The sequence below is a fragment of the Hypanus sabinus genome, chromosome 9 (assembly GCF_030144855.1).
Source record: "Hypanus sabinus isolate sHypSab1 chromosome 9, sHypSab1.hap1, whole genome shotgun sequence".
Lineage (NCBI taxonomy): Eukaryota > Metazoa > Chordata > Chondrichthyes > Myliobatiformes > Dasyatidae > Hypanus > Hypanus sabinus.
This window is the reverse complement of record NC_082714.1, coordinates 139,063,502-139,081,630: the sequence shown is the minus strand read 5'-3', so window position 1 is coordinate 139,081,630 and position 18,129 is coordinate 139,063,502. Positions and strand designations below refer to the sequence as shown.

The following is an 18,129-nucleotide window of genomic DNA, read 5'->3' as shown; positions in this document are numbered from 1 at the left end:
TTCACTGTATGGAATTAAAATTACAAAGCCTTTTTATTGAGTTTCTAAATAATTTCTTTATTGAAGTCCCGTGGATTTCAGTTAATTATGCCATCATTTAATCAGGGCAGCCTCTTATTTGGGTCAACTCTTAAAGAACATTTTTATTGAGAAAATAGATGTGACTCCTTTCATTTATTTGGGACACACTGTCACTTAACTAGGACAGGAGATTTCGGCCAGTTTTCAACTGTTGTCAGTTGCATGTAATTGTATGGCCATTAAATACTACACTGTGCTTAGAGTGAACAGTTTTGAAATAGCATCAGTTGTGTGTGTTTCTGTTCAAAAAAAGTGATTTTTGTTGCTGATAGTTGACAGGAAATAAGGAGACAATTCAGAACTTTTTTGCTCACTGCAGTTTCAATGCTGGAGTCATGGAGATGCCAGAAATGGCCAGGAATAAAAGTAAAACAATTCCACTCCTGCAACAAGTTAGGAACAATGAAGAATTTTGAAAGTATTGACAATCACCTTGAATGCTACAATGAAAATGAAGATTTGGAGGATGCAGTTGTTGAAAACAATGTATGACTAAGACTAATAGGCACTGGTGAAGTTTTTTCCCTACTGCGGTCACTTTGCTGAACAGTTAACTGCCAGTTAACTGTCGGCTAACTATTACTTAGATTGCACTACCTGTATGTATAATCTATATTTTCATTCATATTTATCATTATTATTGTTATGAGCAGAGAGACAACATCTGCCGGAAGTAAATTCCTTGTATGTGCACAGGTACTTGGCGATTAAAGTCTGATTCTGATTCTGATGAAGGTAGTCCATTATCTGCTCTAGGTGTCTGCACTGATTTTGTTCATTTACAGTCAATCAAAAGAACACAGTAGCGTACACTGGATGAATTCCTCTGTCGATAACTATTAGGGAATGAATACACAGCTTTATGGTACTGTAGTATTAATATCAGTGTTCTAATTTGTTCTGCATTTCATTTAAATGCACAATTTGTTATTCAGTTAAATGGTACTTTGCCTTTGTATATACAATAACTATTTCCATGAAAGTTTGTCTAACTGGGGCAACCACTTAATTGGGTCAAAATGGACTGGTCCCAGTGTCCAGTTTACCAGGATCCATTATACATTAAATAAATTGAATAGATTATTCCTAATAGCATGATACAATGTCTTTATTAACGTGGCTGCTATTCTTCAGAACACAAGAAATGGGTGCATCTATTTGCACAGTAAAAATACATGTATACAAGCTGTTGTTGTTGAAATTTTAATTCACTGCTTATGTTACCCTTAAAATTGTAACAAACCTAACCAAAATCCTACAAAGCAGTTTTGATAACATAATGAGAAATGTACACATAACAAACATTCAGCTGATTACATCTTGCTAATGTACTATGGCCAGCACCTGCGATTTCTGGATAGGTTAAATATCTGTAGGTACTATGACTAAGACAAACTCGGCAACAAAGGAAAGACATTCACTTGCATCAGCGTCAACTGAACACATTTGAGATTCAATTTCAGTTTTGGAAAGTATAATTGACAAGTGTACCATATTTGATATTCAGTTGGTGAATGTCTTTTAGTGAGCTATGAATCTAGCTTCACATTACTCTGGAAACAGTCAAGTTGTGAGGTAGGTTGTCACCAAAGTCATACACTGGCAGATATGACTTTCAAAAAAAAAGGGTCACTTTTGTTCCCTACAGAAATAGCTGCATTGCTTGTAGAAAGTCATTTCCCAATTCCCTCATGGCTTAATTTCACTTAAAAATTAAGCCACAGTTTAAATCAATTATTTACTACTTAAGAGAATTAAACTCATGACAAACCAACTGATCTTGCTTCTGGAGTATTAAGCATCCGTACACAATGGCTAAGTGCCGGAGATCCTTCAAGTTACTTAAATATCATCATGACATATTTAAATAACGTAAACATGATGGTTGTAAACTAAAGAAATATGCGTTAAATCAAAAAAAATTCTAAGCAAGAGCTTAGAATTCATAGAAACCGACTAACTAAAATGGGGGGGGGGGGGGGCAGAAAAAGACACTCACCATTCCCAAGTCTCTCCAGCTCCTCTTTTGTCAACACTTCAAGCCTAATTACTTTCTTCTTTCCCCAACCAACAATAAAAAAATTCCTCCTTAGTTTTCAACGACCCCATTGACCATCAACAAAACCGCGAGCAAAAAATTAAGTCATCTTCATCCAGCCTCAGTCCTCTGTCACTCCTGCACTACTCCGACACCTACAACCTCCCTCTCTCTTCATTGTCCATTCTCTCCCGGGTCAGGATCTCAGGTGGTGTCTCTCCCTCAGTATGGAACCACCCCCATTCCACCTTCTGGCCGCGATCACCGCCGGACCAACCCAATCCCGAGTCGCCATCGCTCCCAGGTCGACCACCCTCCCAGACACGGTTGGAGCCCCTTCACCACTACCCGACCCACTGAGGGCGGGCCTGCAGTGGGCGCCGGCCACTGCCCGCGTCCACCTGAGCTCTCCATCATAAGCGGCCTAGCAACGGCAAAACAAGGCGCTCGACCAGTCCGCGGGAGCCGCCACCAGCCACTCACACAACAGCCGCTGCAACCGCCCGGGCTACGGAAGCCTTTGCAACTCAACGGGACCTCGCACCGACCGAGAAAGAAGGTCTACCTGTTTATCTGCAGCTCTACCTGTTCCCTCAAATGCGGTCAGCCATTAGCGCAGGAAACACGGGGCTGGCAACGCTGGCCCGGATGAGAAGGAAAGTCCGGAGCTGGAACTGAATCGGAGGTAAACTAAGGACAGGAGTCTGACTGGAACTGGAGTTGGTCGCTGTCGGGTAAAGCCATCCGATCAAATTGTCTCTTGTGTCAAAAGCAAACGACTCTTTGTTTTAGACAGGGAAAGCGTTTCATAAGATGAAGCGAAAATGTCTTTGTAAAGGCCCCCACTTGTAGAAGTGCTGGAAATAAACAAAGCAGAAGGGCTTAGGTAGGTAGATAGCGAGAAACTATCCTCCCAATAAGAGGGCACAAGTTTAAGATAAAAGGTATAAAATTCAGAAGAGATTTGAGGAAGGCAGTTTTTAACCAGAGCAACAGACACAAAATACTGGAGAAAATCAGCATGTTTCTTCTTGCAAATTTCTACAGATGTACTGCATCACCGTCTGATATGGTGGGGGCGTGGGGTGAGTGAGTGCTATCGACCTAGTTGGCTCCATCATGCGCGCTAATCTCCGTTGTATCCAGGAGATCTTCAAGGAGCGATGCTTCAGAAAGGTGGCATCCGTCATTACGGGCCACCAGGTCATGCCTTGGTACAGAAGCCTGAAGGCACACACTGAACGATTCAGGAAGAGCTTCTCCCCCCTCTCTGCCATCCGATTTCTGAATGGGCGTTGAACCTATGAACGCTACCTCACTACTTTTTTATTTCTATTTTTTACTTAATTTAACTATTTAATATATATACTTGTATATATTACGTTTTGTTTATTAATTATGCATTGCATTGTACTGCTACTACAAAGACAACAAATTTCACAACATATGCTGGTAATATTAAACTCGATTCTGATTCAGGCAACATCTACGGAGGAGAATAAACAGTCAACTCTTTTGGCTGAGACCCTTCATTAGCAGTTTGTGCATGTTGCTGAAGATTTCCAGTATCTGCAGAATCTTTTGTGTCTCAGTTTTATCCAGAGGGTAGTTGAACTCACTACCTGAGGAACTGGTGGAAACAGAGTATTTAGGTGGACACTAGAAACACCATACTGAGGGCATGAGGATGGATGAGGATATGGACAGGCATTTGAGGGCCAGCATCTGTAGATTCAGTTGAAGGTCCTGTTTCCATATTGTATGGCTGTTTACAGGTCAGTTTACAGCACAACCAGCATCAATGAAGGGAGAGCCAGTGTTATGCTTACCCATCAAAACAAAATATACTAATTATAAATTGAGAAAAAAAACAAAAAAAGAGAATAAAACTTAAGTGACATCTCCATTTTGTAAAAATATTGTTTGAAATGTGCCTCTTTCTAAACTAAACAAGAAACAGTCTGCCTTTAAGTCATAGTTACTGTGTTGTACAGTGCAGAAATGGGCCGCTTGGCCTACATGTCCTTGCTCATCTTTTTGCCCATTTATGCAAATCCTGATAAAACTTTCAATATACTTTGTTATTCAAGGATCCTTATCTTGTCATCGTTACTTTTCACGTGGTGGCCCTGAACTATTTCTAATTTTGAAGAGAATCAGAGAAAAATCCTGGAAAGTATAGATGGCTGAATCTCACATCAGAAGTTACTGGAGAGGATTTTCATGGATAGGATTTATGAACATTTGGAAAACCATGGCATAATTAGGGAGAGCCAGCATAGCTTTGTGTGGGGCAAAATTCATGTCTTGTCAAAATGATGAGGGTGATTGATGAAGGTAGAGCTGTGAATGTTGACTGCATGAATTTTTAAAATTAATTTTGTTATGCATTTCTACAAACAAAAAACCCAACAACAAAGTGAAGATGAATACAGTGCAAAATAAGCATATCAATTATATAATTCATAACAATGAGGAAATGGCACCCAGAATAAAATCATATAAAGTTAGTATCCTCCCCACCCTCCCTCTATGGAACTCCAGGCCAAGCATTACAATATGTAAAAAAAAATTAAATGGAGCATTCGACCCCACAGAGCTGTAAATATAAATTTTAAAAAGAATAATAATGCCTACTACCAAAACTATAATGTAATTTCCATCAAAAATAAACCATAAAACTTACAGAGAAGAAAAAAAGCTGAAAGTAAGGGATTAAAAAGAATAAACTTAATCTAAAGGGGAGTTATGAAAGTATTCAAGAAAAGGTCCCTGCACCTTTTGAAATTTTATGTCCAAATTCATAGAAACATAGAAAATAGGTGCAGGAGTAGGCCATCTGGCCCTTCGAGCCTGCACCGCCATTCAGTATGATCATGGCTGATCATCCAACTCAGAACCCTGTACCTGCTTTCTCTCCATACCCCCTGATCCCTTTAGCCACAAGGGCCATATCTAACTTCCTCTTAAATATAACCAATGAACTGGCCTCAACTGTTTCCTGTGGCAGAGAATTCCACAGATTCACTCACTCTCTGTGTGGAGAAGTTTTTCCTCATCTCGGTCCTAAAAGGCTTCCCCTTTATCCTTAAACTGTGACCCCTCGTTCTGGACTTCCCCAACATCAGAAACAATCTTCCTGCATCTAGCCTGTCCAATCCCTTTAGAATGTTATACGTTTCAATAAGATCCCCCCTCAATCTTCTAAATTCCAGTGAGTATAAGCCTAGTCGATCCAGTATTTCTTTATTTGAAAGTCCAGCCATCCCAGGAATCAATCTGGTGAACCTTCTCTGTACTCCCTCTATGGCAAGAATGTCTTTCCTCAGATTAGGGGACCAAAACTGCACACAATATTCTAGGTGCAGTCTCACCTAGAATAGGCCTTGTACAACTGCAGTAGAACCTCCCTGCTCCTGTACTCAAATCCTTTTGCTATGAATGCCAACATACCATTTGCCTTTTTCACTGCCTGCTGTACCTGCATGCCCACCTTCAATGACTGGTGTACAATGACACTCAGGTCTCGTTACATCTCCCCTTTTCCTAATCGGCCACTGTTCAGATAATAATCTGTTTCCCTGTTCTTGCAACCGAAGTGGATAACCTCACATTTGTCCACATTAAATTGCATCTTCCATGAATTTACCCACTCACCTAACCTATCCAAGTCACCCTGCATCCTCTTAGCATCCTCCGCACAGCTAACACCGCCGCTCAGCTTCGTGTCATCCGCTAACTTGGAGATGCTGCATTTAATTCCCTCATCTAAATCATTAATATATATTGTAAACAACTGGGGTCCCAGCACTGAGCCTTGCGATACCCCACTAGTCACTGCCTGCCATTCTGAAAAGGTCCCGTTTACTCCCACTCTTTGCTTCCTGTCTGCCAAACAATTCTCTATCCACATCAATACCATACCCCCAATACCGAGTGTTTTAAGTTTGCACGCTAATCTCCCATGTGGGACCTTGTCAAAAGCCTTTTGAAAATCTAAATATACCACATCCACTGGCTCTCCCCTATTCACTCTACTAGTTACATCCTCAAAAAATTCTATAAGATTCGTCAGACATGATTTTCCTTTCACAAATCCATGCTGACTTTGTCCGATGATTTCACCTCTTTCCAAATGTGCTGTTATCACATCTTTGATAATCGACTCTAGCATTTTCCTCACCACCGATGTTAGACTAACCGGTCTATAATTTCCCGGTTTCTCTCTCCCTCCTTTTTTAAAACGTGGGGTTACATTAGCCACCCTCCAATCCTCAGGAACTAATCCAGAAAATAAGGAGTTTTGAAAAATTATCACTAATGCATCCACTATTTCTTGGGCTACTTCCTTAAGCACTCTGGGATGCAGACCCTCTGGCCCTGGGGATTTATCTGCCTTTAATCCCTTCAATCTACCTAATACCACTTCCCTACTAACATGTATTTCCCTCAGTTCCTCCATCTCACTAGACCTTTGGTCCTTTACTATTTCCGGAAGATTATTTATGTCCTCTCTACTGAAGACAGAACCAAAGTAGTTATTCAATTGGTCTGCCATGTCTTTGTTCCCTATGATCAATTCACATGTTTCTGATTGTAAGGGACCTACATTTGTCTTGACCAATCTTTTTCTTTTCACGTATCTTTAAAAGCTTTTACAGTCAGTTTCAGAAGTGAATAATGAATTTCTTCAAGGTCTAAACAGGACATAATATCATTAAGCCATTGAGCATGAGTGGGTGGGACAACAGCTCTCCACCTAAGGAGAACTAAGCATCTAGCCGAAAGAGAGGCAAAAGATAACGTTCGATGTTTAGTCAGGCTCAAATGCATGTCTGCTTCACCCAAGGTACCAAAAAGGGCAATCAGAGGATTAGGTTCTAAGTGGCAATTAAGAAAATGGGATAAAGATAAAAAAACTTCACTCCAAAATTTCTCTAGACTAGGACAAACTCAGTACATATGGATAAAAGAAGCCGCGCCCCTTTTACACTTGTCACAAACAGGACTAATGTCAGGATAAAACTGCAACAATTTAGTTTTAGACATGTGAGCCCGATGTACAACCTTAAACTTTAAAAGACAGTGGTGGGCACATAAAAGAGGTTGAAGTAACTTAACTGACTTAAGAATTCAGTCTCAGACCGCGTCAGATAAAGAAATAGTTAAGTCCTGCTCCCAAGCAGTCCTAATTTTATCAAAGGGTCACTAACTTACCACGAATAAAAGATATTAAGCCTTTACCCAATGGATTAATACAAAGAAACAGGTCCACAACATTTTTCTCGGGCATCTCAGGAAAATTAGATAATACAGGGTTAATGAAATGTCTAATTTGAAGGTATCTAAAGAAATGGGTATTAGGTAGATTAAACTTTGCAAACAGTTGTTGAAAAGTTGCAGAACAATTATCTATGAAGAGATTTTCAAAGTGCCTAATGCCTTTCTATACCAATCATGAAATGTTGAGTCTTGCATAGAAGGTAGGAAAAGATGATTATGTAAGATAGGGCTAGAGAGAGAGAAACCATGATAATCTCAAAGTATGTCTGCATGAATTTTTTAAGGTGTTTGACAAGGTCCCTCATGGAAGATCATCTAGAAGATTAAGATGCATGGGTTCAGTATAAATTGGCCATTTGAATTCAGAACTGGCTTGTCCATAAAAATGTAGATGTGTGAGTTGGTAAGTTTGCAGATGATATGAAGATTGGTGACGTTGCACATAACATGGAAGGCAGATGAATAATACAGTGGGATATAGATCAATTGCCGATATGGGCAGAAAAAAGGCAGATAGAGTTTAGCCTGCCCAAATATGAAGTGTTGCCCCTTGGTAGGTTAAATGTAAAGAGACAGAATACTGTTAAGGGCATGACCCTTAGAAGTGTTGATGAGCAGGGGGATCTTGGAGTCTAAGGTCATAACTCCCTGAAAGTGGCTAAGCAGTCATATAGCATGCTTGCTTTATTAATTGAGGCATTGATATCTAAGGTCAGGAAATTATGCTGCAGCTTTATAAAACTCTTGTTAGGCCACATCTGCAGTATTGCTTTGAATTTTGGTTCCCCCCGCCCAATTATAAGGAGGATGTCAAGACATTGGAGAGGGTGCAGAAGGGGTTTACAGGATGTAGCTTGGATTGGAGATCAGATAAGAGGTTGGACAAACTTTGGTTCTTTTCTTTGGAGCGACAGAGGCTGACGGGAGAGCTGATAGGGTTTATAAGATTATGAAAGACACAGACAGACTAGACAGACAGTATATGTTCCAAGGGTTGAAATGTCAAGTACCAGAGAGCATGCATTTAAGATGAGAAGGGGTAATTTCAAGGGAGTTGTAAGGGGCAGGTTTTTTACAGAAATGGTGGAGGATGCCTGGAATGTGCAGTCTAAGGTGGTGGAACAGGCAGAAACAATAAAGTTCAAAGTAAAATTTATTATCAGAGTACATACATGTCACCATTTTCTACCTTGAGATTCTTTTCCTGTGGGTATACTTAACAGATCTATAGAACAGTAACAGTAAACTGTAAACAAACTGTGCAAATAAAGATATAAATAAATAACAATAAATAACGAGCATGTAATAACAATATAACATCCATCAATATAACAATATAATAGAGTTCTTAAAAGAGTGCAGCTATGTCCTTTTGTTCAAGAGCCTGATGGTTGAGGAATATTAACTGTTCTTGAACCTGGTGGTGTGAGCCCTGGGGCTCTTGTACCTTCTAACTGATGGCAGCAGTGAGAAAAGAGCATGGCCTGAGTGGGAGGATCTTTGATGATGGATGCTGCTTTTCTACAGCAATGTTTCATGTCAATGTGCTCAATGGTTGGGAGGGTTTTACCTGTGATGACCTGGGCCGAATCCATTACCTTTTGTAGGATTTTCCACTCAAAGGCATTGGTGTTCCCTTATCATGCTGTAATATAGCCAGTCAGCACACTTTCCACCACTCTATAGAAGTTTGCCACGTTCTTAAAGATTTTCCAAACCTACACAGACTCCTGAGGAAGTCATGCTTTCTTCACAATAATACTTGTATGATAGGTCCAGGACAGATCCTCTGAGATCGTGACACCCAGGAATTTAATATTACTGACCCCCTCCACCTCTGATCCTCTGATGATTACTGCCTTATAAACCTCTGGCTTCCCTCTCTTGAAGTCTACAATCAGTTCCTTGGTCTCATTGACTTTGAGTGAGAGGTTGTTGTTGTTACACCACTCTGCCAAGTTTTCATTCTCCCTCCGGTATACTGATTCATCACCCCCTTTAATGCAACCCACAACAGTGGTGACATCGGCAAACTTGTATATGGTGTTGGAGCTGTACATAGCCACACAGTCATAGGTGTAAAATGAGTAGAGCAGGGGGATAAGTACACATCCCTCTGGTACTCCTGTGCTGATGGAGACTGTGGAGGAGATGGTTTTCCTTAATCCAAACTGACTGGGATCTACAAGTGAGGAAATCATTAGGGACTTTTAAGAGATGTTTAGATGGGTATATGAATGAAAGGAGAATGGAATAATATGTACATTGTGCAGGCAGAAGAGATTAGCTTAGTTAATCATTTGATTATAAATTTTATTGGTTCAGCACAACATTGTGGGCTGAAGGGCCTGTACTGTTCTAATATATTTCCACTACCCATTTCCATGGGTGAAAGAAAAATTCATTCTTGTGATATGCAAAATGGTTGAGCTGAAACTTGGACCATAACTTCCTCAGGAAAGGTTTCTGTACAATGTACCAAGGTAGATCTCAAAGTGTAAACTCAGCAGCATTTAATAAATTAGTAGCAATGATCATGATTTAGTTGCAAACTCTTTTCATTTTATATTTAATTTAACCATATTTAGAGAAGTAATCTTGTTTCCAGTGCTTTCCATCCTTAACTCCAACATGAACAATTTCACTATCAAATCAACCGCTCCTACTTTTCTTTCTTTCCCTTCCTCATGGCTTTGAAGGCACTTCATGCCTCTTTCATGCCCCGCCCTCAACTTGTATCCTTCTCTAGTTTATTTCCAGTCTCCCCTCATCCTTCTTAGAATTAGTCACATCATTGAGTGTCATCTTCAGCTTACTTGACCCTAAATTACTGACTACTCAATCTCCCTACCTGACGTTTGTCACTTCCTATTACTAACAGATCTTTCTTTTCTCTCTGATTCAGTCTTCTCTCTTTCAAGAATGCTGTCATCACCCCTCATATCAACCAACATCTAATCTCTCTGTTTTTGTATGTACAGCCCATTTCCAAGCTCTCTCTCTTGAAATGTTGTCACACCTCAATTTTCTCCTTTGTTGGAGCTCTATTTTGATTCAAACAAACATTCAGCAGATCAGGTAGCAGCTGTGAAAAGAGTACAGAGTTAACATTTCAGGTTGAAGATGTTTCATCAGAACCTTCATTCCACATTTAAATTCCTTTATTCAGACTCTTTTTTTCACCACAATAACAATGCAACTTGTCTTAAAAAGCCCCACAACAAATTATTTGAGCATTATTAAAGAAACCTATCTTTTATTATCCTTCTTAGTCTGCCTGCAGCTTTTATTCATTTCCAAGACTCCTCCATTGTTTTTGAGCTGTGAGACCATATTCTATTCTGAGATAACTGGTCAAAGTCTGAAAATCATTTGCAACTGCTTCGGTTCCTATTCCTATAAAATTATATTTTGCTCTGTCCTTTACCCTGGCCCCACATTCAAATCAACAAAAGGGAATATTTTTAATTCCTTCCTTTTTTGTTTGGCATTGCCACAATCATCCTAAAACATTGTATCATTTCCCACTTGTATATGGATATCCAAATCTACCTCATTGTTTGACCATCCCAACTCGTTAGACTATTTTGTTGAGATCCAACTCCGAACAAGCAGAAATCTCTTCCAACGGACTATTGTGAAGCTGTCTGGGCAGTGGCTAATATAGGGTCTGTGTCTCTTTTTATATTCAAGCCAAGACTCCGGGCCCTGTATGCCTTGGTAAAGGCATTCCGGATACATTGAAAGTACTGTGATGGTGACAGTGGCAGTGCTAACTTTGCTCTTGGCCTTGAACCAGTTGAGGCTGAAGAGCCTGCTGTCCAATCTATACACGACTGGGGTTCCCTATTGTGGGTCTTAGCGCACAAAGCCATTGTTTTCAATTCCTACCACTGACATCATACAACCTCTACTGACTCTATTCCTCCCCCTCACAAATGTCTGAAGCAAAACATAAGTTCTGGCAACCTTGGAATCATATTTCATCCAAATATGAGTTTCAGGAATAATATCTAAAACATTAGGGATGTTATCATTTTCTACTTCTGAATCACTATCAAACATCACGCCTGTCTTAACTCATCTGTTGCTGAACCCAGGATCTATATCTCTTTCTAATACACTCCTTCATTTTACTCCCTTTCAATGAGAGACTATGTAAGACCTTGTTGGCCATATCTTAATACATCAAATCCATGTATTCATTTGCCCTCTGCTCTCTGACCTCCTCTGGCTCCTAGTTAAGCCACTTTTTGAAAATACTTCTTTTTGTTTTCAGGTGTTTCCATGGTCTCACACATCTCTCTTTTCATTATTTCTTTGAGTCTAACAACTCTCCGAGATGTCTGCATTCCTCTAGTTCTAGCCTTTCCCTGTTGGCAGCCACATCAAAACCTGAAGCTCTGTCATCCCCTTCTAAAGCTCATTCACATCAACTTCTTTTACCTCCCTTCAGATTCTCCTTCGAAATCACTTCATTAACCAAGCTCTCGGTCATTTGGCATAACATTTCAGCACATTATTCCATATTATTTCTTGTTTTTTAACATCTTGGAAGGGCTTTCCATATTAAGAATACTACATAAATACATATTTTTGTCTTCTCTGATCAGTCATAACATTCTTCCAGTTAATGGCATCGGGGCATTCCTAATGTTCTTGGTTGAATATAAAACCAAATAAATTTTACCTTCCTTACATCAGATCGACAGTTCAGAACATCAATTTTATCACTGACAGTGTTATTAAAATATTAATTTGCTTTCTTTATTTTTTTCTTTTTGAGATACCCTACACTTGTTTGCTCATATCTGTTCCACATACAGGTGGTCTTCTGGTTAGTGGAAGTGACTAACTTGACAATAATATTGGTTAGATTTCCATACGTCCAGTCAACACATTATGTACTCTACCTGAGCACTCCAGTTAATCTTTACAAACATCCTCTGCAGAAGGTTGCTAGGTACACTGGCAAACACCTTCAAAAAGCTCTGCATTCCAATGTGGATTAGTTGAGCTTCATAAAACACCTTCAATAATATATCCCAAATCTGTTCACACAAATGGTTTTCAAACCTGCCACCTTATATTTCAAATTATTCACTGTGTTAATTAATTAACCAAACAATAGAAATATCCTCTTAATATTTATTCTTAGAAACCATTACAGAAATATGGATTTTCCTATTTGTTCCTTAATTTTGCTTGTTAATTTTAACAGTAAAAATTTTAACAGTAAAAATTTGTAGCCTAAAGGGAAGTTCACAGAGAAGTCATTTATGAATTGTTAATCCCAGACAGATAGAGAGAATTTGTAGAGTTTTTGTGCTTTCAATATCCCAAAGCATTGAATAGCCAATTAAGTACTTAAAAATTAATTTACTGTTCTAAACTAAATGTAGAAGCAGGCTAGTCTGAAAAAAAATCACTAAGCAATTACTATCAACAGATCAGTTGCAATACCAGAGGAAACAACACACTAGACCACTGTTACACCACCATCAAAAGTGCCTACCGTGCTATTCCATGCCCTCACTTCAGGAAGTCTGATCACCCAGCTGTACTTCTACTCCCTGAGTATAGGCACAGACTGAAGACAGCAGCACCAATTATGAGAACCAAAAAGGTACGAACAAGAGAACCACAGGAGTGCTTTCAGGATTACTTTGAATCAGTGTACTGGACTGTATTCGGGGATTCAGCTTCGAATCTGGATGAGTATGCTGTAGCTGTTACTGACTTCATTAAAACCTGTGTGGATGAATGTGTGCCTGCAAAGACTTACTGTACATTCCCAAACCAAAAACTGTGGATGAACCAGGAGGTACATCGTCTCTGAAGGCTAGATCTGTAGCATTTAAGTCTGGCAACCCAGGTCTGTACCAGAAAATCAGGTATGATTTGCGGAAGATTATTTCAAGGGTGAAGAGACAATTTTGAACAAGGTACATTGGATGTACAATAACACTGGCAGGGTTTGAAAAACATTACTTCCTACAACGAAACCCAATAGCATGAATGGCAGTGATGCTTCACTACCAGATGAACACTACACCTTCTATGCCCGCTTTGAAAGGGAGAATACAACCACAACTGTGAAGATCCCTGCTGCACCTGATGACCATGTGACCTGCATCTCAGAGGCCGATGTTAGGCTGTCTTTAAAGAGGGTGAACCCTCACAAGGCAGAAGGTCCCGATGGAGTACCTAGTAAGTCTCTGAAAACCTGTGCCAACCAACTGGCAGGAGTATTTAAGAACATTTTCAACCTCTCACTGCTACAGGCAGAAATTCCCGTTTGCTTCAAAAAGGCAACAATTATACCAGTGCCTAAGAAAAATAATGTGAGCTGCCTTAATGACTGTTGCCCAGTAGTGCTCACATTGACAGTGATAAAATGCTTTGAGAGGTTGGTCATCACAAAACTGAACTCCTGTCTCAGCAAGGACCTGGACCCATTGCAGTTTGCCTATCACCACAATAGGTCAATGGCAGATGCAATCTCAATGGCTCTTTACAAGGCTTCAGACCACCTGGGCAATACAAACACCTATGTCAGGATGCTGTTCATCGACTATAGCTCATCATTCAATACCATCCCACAATCCTGATTGAGAAGTTACAGAACCAGGGCCTCTGTACCTCCCTCGGCAATTGGAACCTTGACTTCTTAACACAGGGGTCGGCAACCCACGGCCCCGGAGCCGCATGCAACTCTTTCATCTCTGTGCTGCGGCTCCCCGTGGTTTGTTAGTTTTTGAAATGTAATTCGAAATTTGAAGATTATGGTGATCTTGTACAATCTAAAAACGTTGTGGAGACCCCATTTCCTGGCACATCCGAACTGGCTCACAATTAGCCACCGTTCCGGCTAAGGGAGATAGCCTTCGGGGGTTTGTGAGTATGTGTCTTTTGGAGCATCCGCGCCCACGAGGACGGGTTGAGGGAGGCTTTAAAGCAAGGCTGGTTAGTTTGAATAAAGTTACCTTTGACTGCAGTGTCTTTATTTTAGTGCTGCGTGTAGCACACCGCTACAACGTGTTTTTTATCGCTATTAATATACATCACCACTGCCAATGCCTGACACCCACCAGTGCGCGCTTTCTTTTAATTCTTCGATCCAAGGTAGGCTAACTATGGAGTAACCTTCAACCCAACGTCTTTTTTTCGGAGTTCAAAATGTTTTTGTTGCATGCAGAAACGTAATTTCGTTTTCTCTGCAGGAGTTCATCAATTTCATAAATGCAACACATTATAGTTTGTTTATACATAGCATAAAGGCAAAAAAAAACGTTGTATGCAGTGTTATTTCATTTTAAATGTCAAACGGGTTTTGTGGCTCCCAGTGTTTTCTTTTCTGAGGGAAATGGGTCCATATTGGCTCTTTCAGTGGTAAACGTTGCCGACCCCTGTCCTAACCGGAAGACCACAAACTGTGCGGATTGATGATACCATCTTCTCCTCACTGATGATCAACACCGCCGCACTTCAGGGTGTATGTGCTTAGTCCACTGCTCTACTCTCTCTATACCCATGACTGTGTGGCTAGGCATAGCTCAAATACCATCTATAAATTTGCTGGTGATACAACCATTGTTGGTAGAATCTCAGGTGGTGACTAGAGGGCATACAGGAGTGAGATATGTCCACTAGTGGAGTGGTGTTGCAGCAACAGCCTGGCACGCAACGTCAGTAAGATGAAAGAGCTTATTCCGGAAGGATAAGATGAAGGAATACATACCAATCCTCATAGAGGGATCAGAAGTGGAGAGAGTGAGCAGTTTCAAGTTCCTGGATGTCAAGATCTCTGAGCATCTAACCTGGTCCCAACATATTGATGCAGTTATAGAGAAGGCAAGACAGCAAATATACTTCATTAGGAGTTTGAAGAGATTTGGTATGTCAACAAATACACTCAAAAACTTCTATAGATGTACCATGGAAAGCATGTTGACAGGCTGCATCTCCCAGGGCATGACCTTTCTCACTGTTACCATCAGGTAGGAGGTACCGAAGCCAGAATGCACACACTCAGCAATTCAAGAATAGCTTCTTCCCCTCTGCCACTTGATTCCTAATGGCCATTGAACCTGTGAACACTACCACACTTTTTAAATATATATTATTTCTGTTTTTTTACATGATTTTAATCTATTTAATATTTGTATATTGTAATTGATTTACATATTTTTTCTCTTTCTTTTAGATTATATATTGCATTGAACTGCTGCTGCTAAGTCAACAAATTTCACAACACATGGCGGTGATAATAAACCTGATACTGAGATGAGCATACAAATACTATTCAGGTAACTTGGGAGATACCTACTTATGACACACAAAGATATAAATGTTGGTTCGAAAAGTACTATTTCTCACTTCAAACTGTGCTATTGGATCTTTTATATTGACCTCTAAAGACAATTTTAAGTTGGATTGCACCTTGTATATTGATAATCATGATTCATAGTGATTGATGACCCAATCCACGAATGTGAATGAATTTCTGTTGAGGCTAAGAAGTATGAGTGTGTGTGACATATTTCTGTTACCAAATAGTGTCTGATAATTGGAAATCTTTTTGGAAGTTAACTTGTCATTAATTGTAGCTATTTCTTCTCCACTCAGGAAACCTTGGAACATATTATAGCCTCATTAATACAATAAATATAGCCTCATGAATACAACAACAAATGAGTTCATGGAAAAACAATTTTCCTGCCACTTAAGAGTTTATGACAAGCAGGCTAGGATTGTTCGGGAAAGAACTATTGGTATAGTTAGATGTGCTAAAAGCTTCACTCCAGCTAAGCATTGAATGCAACCTATGGACTCTCTTAAAAGGACTCTATGACTCATTTTCTCAGTATAACTTTTTTTTTGTGGATTTGCAGTTTTCCTTCTTTTGCTCATTGGTTGCTTGTCAGTTTTTGTTCCACTATGAATGCATGCATGAAAATAAATCTCAGAGTAGTACATGGTGACATATATGTAGTTTGATAATAAATTTACTTTGACCTTTGAACTGTACATGCTGAGGTATTTTAATTACAGGTCTGGGATGAGAGCTGGATGGTGGTTATAGTGAGAATGTCCAATCCAGGAGAACTTTCCCAAAGGATGTCACAGTGGACAAGAGACCCGTTTAATTCACATTATTTTCTCTGCAATAGTAAAAACAAATCAGTAATCAACTCATGTCTTCCCTCTTCTCATCAAGCTGCTTAATTATTTTGCTGCATTATGGCCCTGTCCTCTTAATGATATATAAGCTTCACCTTGATTTGTTGTCTTTATCCTTGCCTATTTTTTTTCCCAAAGAGAACTCTGCATTACAGTAGACCAATTAGTATATAGACTAACCCCCTTAGTATATAGAAACCCCCTTTACAAATTCAATCAACATTATAATTAATTAGTGCCCTAATATCCTTCATTTTACTGTTTAGTAAAAGATAATGCCATTATGGGATAAAGCTATTGTTCTAGAGATGGCAAAATAGGCAATAGCAATTGGAAAGCATTGATCAGAAAATGAACTATAATACCAAGAAATAACGAATGAGCCTACATTCTAATTTATTCCACATTCATAATGGATATACGTGATCAATAATTTTTCTGAGTAACTTTACCATGTCAATCAAATGGTGAAAGTAAAACAATGTCCTCTGGCTTTCTAACACATCAAAATAATGCTGTCCATCTGCAATTAAATGGGGAAGCCCAAATGAAATTAAATCATTATATGCAATGCCTTAAAATGTGTGGAGGAAATAAAGTTATTTAGAAAACCTGCAGTAAATTGTAATGTGTCAAATCCCATAAGTTATTCCAACACATTCTGCTGAGCTACTATGTAGAATATTCTTCTTTTCCATATGTCATTACATAAATAGGTTCTAATAATAATTCAGACATGTGAGTGAATGCCTCTATGTTTTTATGTTTTGTCTTCCATGTCCCTTTCAAAGAAGTGAGATCTTCTGTAAAAAGTAAACAGAATTCCATTAACCTCCATTATGTATAAGAAAATGAACATCTAGTTTAAAGTAGTTCTAGACGGATGTGCAGAAAGTGAAATACAAATAAATTCACCATTAGTATTGATAGTTATCTGTTTATTTGACAAAGTCAAACTCTTTTTCATAATATATGGGATGAGTGATAGGTGATTTCTTTGTTTGTTTTATTTGGCTTGTGCGTAAAGTAAATAATCATATCTTCCAGAGATTTACAACATTAAAGCTATCAGGTTTAGCAGAGAGAGTTGTTGTTAATCTATCATTTGAAATAGGAATGCAAAATATTATTAGCAAAACCAACTGATGGATGTGCTTCAAGGAATTTCTTCAAGTACCCAACATCTGTCATCCAAAAAGTCATAACCCATTTATTTTAAGGGAATAGAGGAATTTCATAATAACTGATTCAAAATCTTGTTCACTAATATCACTGACAGAAATCTCTAGCCTCTTAATTTCAAGCACTCACGTTTGCAAAGCATTTAATTTCAAGAAAATTTACTCCATCATCATTACAAACTATGAATGAAAACCAGAGAAGATATTAATCAATTTTACACACTGCCTATGCATGAATTTTAATATAATTTAATATTTTGTCTTATTTAACTGCAGCACATAGAATTTTCTACTGCTGCTCATGACATTTTCCCATCTATTTTAAGAACATAATTGTAAATACATTACCTTGGTTTCTATTTT

General features: G+C 39.0%; 1 protein-coding gene and 1 long non-coding RNA gene across 3 annotated transcripts in view; one reads left to right on the top strand and one right to left on the bottom strand.

The window, feature by feature from the left end:
• kif3b (kinesin family member 3B) overlaps nt 1-2,783 on the bottom strand; it is a 45,452-nt gene extending 42,669 nt beyond the window's left edge. For both annotated transcript variants that reach the window (XM_059980683.1, XM_059980684.1), the window contains exon 1: nt 2,685-2,783. The gene's annotated coding sequence lies outside the window, so the exon portion shown is untranslated. The remainder of the gene's footprint in view (nt 1-2,684) is intronic.
• LOC132399853 (uncharacterized) lies at nt 2,677-16,201 on the top strand. The gene is made up of 3 exons (XR_009514121.1): nt 2,677-2,804; nt 15,609-15,711; nt 16,031-16,201. It is a non-coding gene; the product is annotated as an uncharacterized LOC132399853 (long non-coding RNA).
• The last annotated feature ends 1,928 nt before the right edge of the window (nt 16,202-18,129 follow it).